We start from the raw sequence: 11,648 nt of genomic DNA on the forward strand, positions 1-11,648 counted from the left end.
AGATGTGGTATATATACACAGTGGAATATTACTCCACCATAACAAAGAATGAAATAATGCCATTTGCAGCAACATGGATGGACCTAGAGATTATCATACTAAGTGAAGTAAATCAGACAGAGAAAGACAAATACCATAAAATATCGCTTATATGTGGAATCTAAGAAAATGATACAAATGAACTTATTTACAAAACAGAAATAGACTCACAGACATAGAAAACAAACTATGGTTATCAAAGGGGAGTGGGTAGGGATAAATTAGGAGTTTGGGATTAAAATATACACACTACTATATATAAAATAGATAATCAACAAGGACCTACTGTATAGCACAGGGTACTATACTCAATATCTTATAATAACTTATAATGGAAGTGAATGTAAACAAAGAATATACATATTCATATATATGTATAACTAAATCACTTTGCTGTACACTGAAACTAACACAACATCATAAATCAACTATATCAATAAAATTTAAAAAAATAAAATATTAGAAAACATAAAAAGAATATAAGAATACATTTGAAAGTGATTAATTTATTAAAAAATATTAAATAGAACAAATTTGAGTTACCCTGAAAGTAAATGAAAATATCAATATCTAGGGAATCTTGAAATCTATAAAATTGAATCATAAATTATAGAAAGATTTAGTAGTCTCTAAAACTATGAAAGACACTGAAAAATATATACTAAAAATTTTTAAAAATAGTTTCTGCATCCAGATAGGTTTTTTTGGAGCATTCATAAAAATTTTCAAAGAAATATTTATGTTGAGTAATATCCTGTTGATCAGTACCTATATGTCAGAATATGTCAGCAACACAATAAGTTCCCAGCCTTAATTTGTTAAATAGCTATTATATTTCAGAGCAGCAATAAATATGGAAATAAATAATGATCCATGTTACAATGTTACTAAAAGCCATGTTTCAGAACCTGAAAAAAATTATCAAAAAAGAAAACTAAAGATCTTTTTTGTTTGTAAAAAGGGACACAAAACCTAAAGTATGTACTCAACAAACCAAGGATAAGCAGTGTTTGTTCTGGAATTCAAAACTAGTGTGATACTCAGAAACAAGTAGTAGTATATAGCATTTCCAGTGATCAAAGAGTAGAAAAGCAAAATCACTTCAAGCTGCCTGAAAGGTATTTGGTACATTTATTACCATCTCTGATTTTAAAACACAAAATAAAACAAAACAAAATGCCTACATATCATATACATGTTAAAAGTATCTTTCTAAACTAACAGTCAAGATCATTTTTACTTTGACTAACTTCAGCTGGTCACATTAAAATAAAGAGCAAGTCAAGGATACTACTTATCATTATTATTATTTAATATTGTCATGAGGGTAAAGTCAATGTTAGAATCTGAAACAAACAAACAAGATACAAACAAGGAGGATGACTGAAAAAGATGGAATGCAGGGAAACTCAAGATTTACCCAGCTGGCTATACGTCTCTTTCAATGTTTCTAGTGTAAGTATACCTGTGTATAGCAGAGAAAAAATATAAAGTAATATACTAATGTTAACTTGTAAAATTCAAGTGACTGAAACTTAATTGTTTGGTCTGTGTATTCTCCTATTCTACTATCTAATACTTTAAATTGTGATTAAGGATTTGTTAAATTGATATTAATTGCTTAAATGTTATTTTGCTCATTTTACTTTGTAAAAGTTATATTGATCTGAATATTGTACTGAGAAGTAGGCAAAGGGCAAAGCATTCAAAACTTCCCACAAATTAATTTTTTAAATTGAGGCCCCAATAATAATGATTATATACAAAAAATCCTGAAAAATCAATGAAAATTGCCTTAAAATTTGCAAAAGTAATTGAATAATAGATGAGTAAAATTTAACAGGATTTTCTATGTGCCAGTAATAATCACTTTATAAATAAAATGAGAAAAAGGCTATACTTTGCAAACAACAAAACATAGAAGATACTAGAAAAGTTTCTAAAAAGAAATATGTGGAACCCATAGGTAAGAAATACACAATTAAAAGGTTATTTACAAATGTATCTAAGACCAACTGGAGAAATATCTTACAGTGATGGTACAAGGATTCTAGAAAGCATAAAAAGCAAATACAAATGCCCTATACTCAGAAGCAACTTAGTGGGTAAAACTGAAAAAAGGAAACAGTATCTCTTAATCTTCAGTTCTGAAGTGATGAGCAGCCTAGCATAATGCTGGAGAGGCAGGTAATGACTATAATAAAAACGTTATATTTTATTCCATGAAGAGTGGGTCTCATTAAAGAATTTAAAGCAGGAGCGACATGGATAGATTTTTAATTTTTAAAAGGATCACTCTGACTGCTGTATAAAGAATTCACTGAGAGGTACACAACTGGAGGAAGACTGATCAATTAGGATGCTCTTCCAATTATCAAAGAGAAAAATGATAGGAATTTGGACCAGAGACCAGCAGTGAAAAAATGAGAAAAAGAGGTACTTAGAAAATATTGAGATGGTAGAATTTATAGGAATTGGTAGTTTCTTAGTGAGAAATAGGGAATTGATGAGAATGCCTCCCATTATTCTGGCTTAAGTATTTGGGAGTGGGTTCATTGGATGGTATAAGGGACACTGGGAGGAAAAATTTGAGGGAGGAAAAAATCAATTCAGTTTTGGATATGCTGTGCTTGGGATATTTGTGAAATAGTCAAGAGACTTGAGTAAGAAATTAGATGTATTTATTTTGGTAATCCAGCCAGAAATATAAATTCCAGAATTAATAAGAACAGATAATATTTGAATTATACCTATAGTTATAATAAAGAAAAGTACACCAATTATCCAATCCTGGGCTGTTCTATCTGGAAGACAGGAAAATAAGCCAGAAAAGGAGCACCAAAATGGAGAACCAATGAGGGAGGAGGACAATCAAAAACACATTGATGAACTCACAGAAGCTAAGGGTTGAAAATATTTCAGAAAGAAGCGAGGGATCAGTTCTGAAGAATATTGCCGAATTATCAAGTAAGATTAGGAAATAAAACAGTACGTTTCATATGGTCACCTGGAAATCATTGATCAAGTTATCAAAAAGGACAGTTTTGGTGGAATCCTAGGAATAAAAATCAAATTTAAGTGGTTTGGAGTTTAAGTAGGTAGTAAGAAAAGGAGTAGAAAACTCTGGAGAAAATTAATAAGGGCGGATCATTTTTACATAGCAGAATTTAAGAGATGTGGTGAGCCAAAATTTTTGAAAAACGAAGATGTTATGGTTGTGATAAAAGCAATAGCATCTGCAGTCCCAAAAGAGAAAGTCTTAGTTATGGTGAGTATCATGAAGAGAATTTATAATATATTGAAATACATTATGAAATTACAATGAAAATTGTGTGACACAGACCAAAGATTTTAATTTCTCTTGAAACACACCCTACATAAAATAATTTAAAACATGATAGAAGAAACAATACATATCAATGAAAAAGTCCATGTGTCATACTTTCAAGAAATATTAATTTAGCTCCTACTGTGTGCTAGGTACCCTTATAAGAGCTGATAATATAGTAGTGAACCAAACTGAGAATGCTCTCATGTAGCTTACACTTTAGTGCAGGGAGATAGCCTTATAAATGAGATTAATAAGTAAAGGATATCATTTGTAATGCTACAGAGAAAAATAAAGCAGGAAACAAAGATGAGGAGAATTGGGGGAAGACAGATTTTGGAAAAAAATGTCCAGAGAAAGCCTTTAAAAAAAAGGTGAAATTTGAGAAACAACTAAAAGTATTCAGAGAATGAGCCATGGTAGTATCTGAGAATGGTCAAAAAAAAAAAGTCCTAATACGTAAACATGTCTGGGGTGTTTGAAGAAAAGACCAGTGCCAGTGCATCTGGAATAGAATGAGCAAGGAGAGGAGGTATGAGATGAGGTCAGAGGAAATGAGAGTGAGTGGGTTAGGTATATGGAGATTATGCAGGGCTGCCTTAGACCATTGTAATTACTTCAGCTTGTCCCTGGTAATAGGGAAAGTGTTGGGAAAGTGGTCAGATTCTGAGTATATGCAGAAATTTCTAAGTAGAGCTAGCAGAATTTGCTGAGTGACTTCATCTAAAGGGTTAGGATGAGTAAAAGAAGATTCACAGGTTCCAAGGCCAGAAACCATGAGAGGTGGCATGGGGCAGTTGTTAAACTCTCCATCTCACAAGGTAGACTGTCAGCATTTGTGATTCTCTCTCAATCACTAGTATGGCCTTGGGTAGGCTATTTATCTCTTACTGTCTCAGTTTCTTCATATGTAAAATTGGGGCATAATCATACTTATCTCAAAGACTTGTTATGAGGTTTAAATTGACACATAGTTTCAAAATACTTATATCAGGGTCTGGCCCACAGTAACAACTGAGCAAAACTCTGGAAGGAGTATTTTGGGGGATTATTGGAAGGTAAATTCTGGGTTCTTTACATTTCAGTTACCAGGTATATACATGGAGGTGTCAAGGCAGTTAGAGATATAAGTATACAGACTTGGAGTATGAAAGAAATAGCCAGACTAGAAAATTAACGTGTAATGCATCAGTGTAAAGATGGCATTTAAATCAGAATTTAGAGAATGAAAAATAATGCATCAATAGATTGAGAGGACTGGAAGATGAGGAAGAAATGGGAAAGGGGCCCATGAAGACACAGGAGAACACCCAGGAGTGTAGAGTGCCCTGACATCAGCTGAATTAAATGCTGCTGATGATCAAGAAAGGCAAGGACAAAAAAATTTCCATTGGATTTAGCAAGGCATTAATCGTTAATGCTTTAGTTAAAAGCTGCCAAAATATTGTGATGGAGACAAAAACGTGATTGGAGTAGGCTTAAAAGAGAATAGGAGTAGAGAAACTGAAGACAGTGAATATAGGCTTTTTAAAAAGAAGATTTGTTGTAAAGGGAAGGCAAGAATAGGCAGTAACTGGAGAGAGAAATAGAGATCCAAGATGGTGTTTTTTGGTTTTTATTTTTAGAATGAGATTGATCTACAGCAACTTGATAGATGTGTTGGAAATTTTTTCAGTAAAAAGGAAAAAAAAGGATTATGCAAGAAAGAGAAGGGAGAATTTCTAGAGCAAGGTCCTTGAGAAGTAGAAGGGATAAGATTTAATGGCAGGTTTGGCTTTTGTTAGGCTCATGGATAATTCATCCTTGATAAGTGGAAAGAATGTAGAAGCAAGTAAGTGGATAGATAGTACTAGAAGCAGGTAAAAAATAACTTCTAATTGATTCAATTTCCTAAGTGGATTGAGAAGCAGGGTAAAGAATAGAGCATGAGAATGGAGGAAAAGGCACAATAATTGAAGATAGGCATTGTAAAGATAGATGATGATAATGGCAGGGTAGAAGGTTTAAAGTTGAGATTATACCGGATTTACAATTACTGGCAATAAATTCTAGAAAAGTATTATGGGAATAAGTGGCTGAAGTAGGATTGAGGACAAAAATGATAGAGAAGCAGAGATCAAGGAACTGAAAGGCCATGGTATTAAAGTAATCATCTATATGGACAGTAGAATCAACCAGAATTATGACAAGGGTCGAATTGGAGAGAATGATAGTGAAGCAAGTGTTAAACCTTCAAATGGTAAAGGTCAGTGATTCAGAATTCTGTAGGTATTTGCAAAAGAGAGGACTATGGGTAAAATAAACTGATGGCATAAGATTCAGGTTGGAATCCTTTAAGGAGAGAAGAAGAGAATGATTTGAAAGCAGTATTAAGGATGCTCGATACCTATATTACCTGAGATATTTGAGAAGAAAACATTCACCACTTGACGGGCTTCAGGAGAAGCAGTGTCTTTAGGGGTCAACACATTGTCTTTAGAGAAAAATGGTCAAAGGACTTTTATAAAAGAGGCTGAATGGCTATTTAATTAAAAGTTTGGCAATGTTGACAATTTGAAAGGAACATAGTTAAATATCTGCTTTTACCATACAGGTAAATCAATTCCAAGAAATAAAATAAGTGGCTGAAAAATCCAACATTTAGGTTCACACTTAAGACATTTTTGAATGGGTAAGAACTTCTCTAGTACAAAAGCAAGGGAAATTACCACATAGAAAAGATTCATAATGTTAACTCCCTAAAAAACCTGGAACTAATATTTACCATAGATACAGCAATGGCTTAATAGCCTTAATAAATAAGACTCATAAAATATTAAGAAAAAAAAGACCTAAAATAGAAAATAAGGTACATACAAGACACAGAATTTTCCAAAGATGATTGTGTCTTTGTTTTGTTTTGCCTTTGTTTGCTTTTAAGTAGCTCCAGGGTGGTATGGGGGCTAAGAGATTTATTTTAGAATCAAAACTGTTATAGGCAAACACACGAAAGGATGCTCAACATCACTAATCATTAGAGAAATGCAAATCAAAACTACAATGAGGTATCACCTCACACCAGTCAGAATGGCCATCATCAAAAAGTATACAAACAATAATTGCTGGAGAGGGTGTGGAGAAAAGGGAACCCTCTTGCACTGTTGGAGTAACGTAAATTGATACAGCCACTATGAAGAATGGCAGCTCTATTTACAATAGCCAGGACATGGAAGCAACCTAAGTGTCCATCAACAGATGAATGGATAAAGAAGTTGTGGCACATATATACAGTGGAATGTTACTTAGCCATAAAAAGAAACAAAATTGAGTTATTTCTAGTGAGGTGATGGACCTAGAGTCTGTCATACAGAGTGAAGTAAGTCAGAAAGAGAAAAACAAAAACAAATACCGTACGCTAACACATATATATGGAATCTAAAAAAAAAAAAAGTTCTGAAGAACCTAGGGGCAGGACAGGAATAAAGACACAGACATAGAGAATGGACTTGAGGACACGGCAGAGGGAAGGGTAAACTGAGACGAAGTGAGAGAGTGGCATGGACATATATACACTACCAAATAAATGTAAAATAGATAGCTAGTGAGAAGCAGCTGCATAGCACAGGGAGATCAGCTCGGTGCTTTGTGACCACCTAGAGGGGTGGGATAGTGAGGGTGGGAGGGAGACGCAAGAGGGAGGAGATATGGGGATCTATGTATATGTATGCATATAGCTGATTCACTTTGTTATACAGCAGCAACTAACACAACAATGTAAAGCAATTATACTCCAGTAAAGATGTTAAAAAAAAAAAACAACTGTTATGGGAACAAGTTCCAGTTCTGCTAGTTATCTGCTGAGTGACCTTGGGCAACTTTTATAATTTCTTCAAGCTCTAACAACTTCATTGTAAAAGGATGAAAATAATACTATACTACTTACTTCATTTGGATGTGCTACGTTTAAATAAGCTAAAGGCACATGCCTAGCACACAGAAAGCATTCGTTAAGTATTAGTTATAGTTCTTACATTAGTGGTTGCTATTATTAACAGCAGCACTGATATTAGATATCTAAGTATCCTACTCACCTACTGTCCTTACAAAATGCTTTACAAGTGTAGTCAATCAATAAGATTTTGTTAAGTGAATAAATTGATGTTCAATCCAATCATCCAACACTGGCATTAAACATTAGGATTAAACATTTGGATTTTCAAACTGTATTCATTGCTTACTCAGAGATTGATGGACTCTAACATTAGTTTTGTGTAATTGTGGCTAACGTGCTGTAGAATGAGGGCCTTGGATAAGTTCAACCTGGAATTTACAGCATAAGCCATACAAAGTTAAAACAATAGAGCAATTACACACTAACCACACACTAGTCATACAGAAATAGAAATCAATTAGAAACATAACATCTTGAATGTCTATCAGTTAAAATTCCCACAGAACACAGAAATTCTCCAGAATTTACTCCCACAAAAATATTTAAGAAAGGATGACTTACAAATCTGACAAGATTGAGGGAGTCAAGAAGAGATAAGCAGGCGCTTCCAGATTGGCAGCAGAAAGAAGTCCTCCTCACTCTAAGGACTGAGGAAACAAGGAAGGAAAGGGGCGTACTCAGAGCCCAGTGAGAGGTGAGCCCTGGAGGAGTACCAGCCAACAGGAGCTGTACTCACTGAGGGACCACAGACATATTCACAGCCCTGGAGCAGGCAAGCAGTGAGGAAGAAAGACCCCAAATGCTTTCTCCTCCAGCCCCTCATTGCTTGTCAGTAATTCCCATTGGCGGAACTTAAATCGATGCCACCTTCAAGGTTAGCCTCCCTGGGCATAGAACAGGACTGCAACAGACAGAGAATGGATCTGGGACTACGTATCTGTGTGGCTGAACCACAAAGTGGGAAAGAAGACTAACAAGCACATAATGCCTAATATATACTGTTTCTCTACAGATTTCAATTTTTCATCATAATTTCCATTGATACAACTGCCATGGGGCACAGTTTGAATTTTCTTTTTTAAAAATTTTTATCTTAGTTTTTAAAACATCTTTATTGGAGTATAATTGCTCTACAATGGTGTGTTAGTTTTTGCTTTACAACAAAGTGAATCAGCTATACATATACATATATCCCCTCATCTCCTCCCTCTTGCATCTCCCTCCCCACTCTCCCTATCCCACCCCTCTAGGTGGTCACAAAGCACCAAGTTGATCTCCCTCTGCTATGCAGCTGCTTCCAACTAGCTAGCTATTTTATATTTGGTAGTGTATATAAGTCCATGCCACTCTCTCACTTCATCCCAGCTTACCCCTCCTGCTCCCCATGTCCTCAAGTCCATTCTCTACATCTCCGTCTTTATTCCTCTGCTGGCCCTAGGTTCTTCAGAACCATTCTTTATTTAGATTCTATATATATGTCTTAGCATATGGTATTTGTTTTTCTCTTTCTGACTTACTTCACTCTGTATGACAGACTCTAGGTCCATCCACCTCATTACAAATAACTCAGTTTTGTCTCTTTTTATGGCTAAGTAATATTCCATTGTATATATGTGCCACATCTTCTTTATCCATTCATCTGTCGGTGGACACTTAGGTTGCTTCCATGTCCTGGCTATTGTAAATAGTGCTGCCATGAACATTGTGGTACATGACTCTTTTTGAAATATGGTTTTCTCAGGGTATATGGCCAGTAATGGGGTTGCTGGGTCATATGGTAGTTCTATTTGTAGTTTTTTAAGGAAACTCCATACTGTTCTCCATAGTGGCTGTATCAATTTACATTCCCACCAACAGTGCAAGAGGGTTCCCTTTTCTCCACACCCTCTCCGGCATTTATTGTTTGTAGATCTTTTGATGATGGCCATTCTGACTGGTGTGAGGTGACACCTCATTGTAGTATTGATTTACATTTCTCTAATGATTAGTGATGTTGAACATCCTATCATGTGTTTGTTGGCAATCTGTATATCTTCTTCGGAGAAATGTCTATTTAGGTCTTCTGCCCACTTTCGAATTGGGTTGTTTTTTTTTTTTTGATATTGAGCTGCATGAGCTGCTTGTATATTTTGGAGATTAATCCTTTGTCAGTTGCTTTGTTTGTAAATATGTTCTCCCATTCTGTGGGTTGGATTTTCGTCTTGTTTATGGTTTCCTTTGCTGTGCAAAAGCTTTTAAGTTTCATTAGGTCCCGTTTGTTTGTTTTTGTTTTTATTTCCCTTTCTCTAGGAGGTGGGTCAAAAAGGATCTTGCTGTGATTTATGTCAAAAAGTGTTCTCCCTATGTTTTCCTCTAAGACTTTTGCAGTGTCTGGCCTTACATTTAGGTCTTTAAGCTATTTTGAGTTTATTTTTGTGTATGGTGTTAGGGAGTGTTCTAATTTCATTCTTTTACATGTAGCTGTCCAGTTTTCCTAGCACCACTTATTGAAGAGGCTGTCTTTTCTCCATTGTATATTCTTGCCTCCTTTATCAAATATAAGGTGACCATATGTACGTGGGTTTATCTCTGGGCTTTCTATCCTCTTCCATTGATCTATATTTCTGTTTTTGTGCCAGTACCATACTATCTTAACTACTAAATCTTTGTAGTATAGTCTGAAGTCCAGGAGCCTGATTCCTTTGTAGTATAGTCTGAAATCTGAGGGACTGATTCTTCCAGCTCTGTTTTTCTTTCTCAAGATTGCTTTGGCTATTCGGGGTCTTTTGTGTTTGCATACAAATTGTAAAATGTTTTGTTCTAGTTCCGTGAAGAATGCCATTGGTAGTTTGATAGGGATTGCATTGAATCTGTAGATTGCTTTGGGTAGTATAGTCATTTTCACAATGTTGATTCTTCCAATCCAAGAACATGGTATGTCTCTCCATTTGTTTCGATCATCTTTAATTTCTTTCACCAGTGTCTTCTAGTTTTCTGCATACAGGTCTTTTTTCTCCTTACATAGGTTTATTCCTAGGTATTTTATTCTTTTTGTTGCACTGGAAAATGGGAGTGTTTCCTTAATTTCTCTTTCAGATTTTTCATCATTAGTGTATAGGAATGCAAGAGATTTCTGTGCATTAATTTTGTATCCTGCTACTTTACCAAATTCATTGATTAGCTCTAGTAGTTTTCTGGTAGCATCTTTAGGATTCTGTGTATGTAGTATCATGTCATCTGCAAACAGTGACAGCTTTACTTCTTCTTTTCCGATTTGGATTCCTTTTATTTCTTTTTCTTCTCTGATTGCTGTGACTAAAACTTCAAAAACTATGTTGAATAAGAGTGGTGAGAGTGGGCAACCTTGTCTTGTTCCTGATCTTAGATGAAATGGTTTCAGTTTTTCATCATTGAGAATAATGTTGGCTGTGGGTTTGTCATATATGGCCTTTATTATGTTGAGGAAAGTTCCCTCTATGCCTACTTTCTGCAGGGTTTTTATCATAAATGGGTGTTGAATTTTGTCAAAAGCTTTTTCTGCATTTATTGAGATGATGATATGGTTTTTCTCCGTCAATTTGTTGATATGGTGTATCACATTGATTGATTTCCATATATTGAAGAATCCTTGCATTCCTGGGATAAACCCCAGTTTATCATGCTGTATGAACCTTTTAAAGTGCTGTTGGATTCTGTTTGCTAGTATTTTGTTGTGGATTTTTGCATCTATGTTCATCGGTGATATTGGCCTGTAGTTTTCTTTTTTTGTGATGCCTTTGCCTGGTTTTGGTATCAGGGTGATGGTGGCCTCGTAGAATGAGTTTAGGAGTGTTCCTCCCTCTGCTATATTTTGGAGGAGTTTGAGAAGGATAGGTGTTAGCTCTTCTCTAAATGTTTGATAAAATTTGCCTGTGAAGCCATCTGGTCCTGGGGTTTTTTTGTTGGCAGAATTTTAATCACAGTCTCATTTCAGTGCTTGTTATTGGTCTGTTTATATTTCTTATTTCTTCCTGGTTCACCTCGGAAAGTTGTGCTTTTCTAAGAATTTGTCCATTTCTTCCAGGTTGTCCATTTTATTGGCTTATAGTTGTTTGTAGTAATCTCTCATGATCCTTTGTATTTCTGCAGTGTCAATTGTTACTTGTCTTTTTACTTTTCTAATTCTATTGATTTGAGTCTTCTCTTTTTTTTTCTTGATGAGTCTGGCTAATGGTTTATCAATTTTGTTTATCTTCTCAAAGAACCAGCTTTTAGTTTTATTGATCTTTGCTACTGTTTTCTTTGTTTCTAGTTCATTTATTTCTGCTCTGATCTTTATGATGTCTTTCCTTCTACTAACTTTGGGTTTTGTTTGTTCTTCTTTCTCTAGTT

Source organism: Physeter macrocephalus, chromosome 8, assembly GCF_002837175.3.
Source record: "Physeter macrocephalus isolate SW-GA chromosome 8, ASM283717v5, whole genome shotgun sequence".
Taxonomy (NCBI): Eukaryota; Metazoa; Chordata; class Mammalia; order Artiodactyla; family Physeteridae; genus Physeter; species Physeter macrocephalus.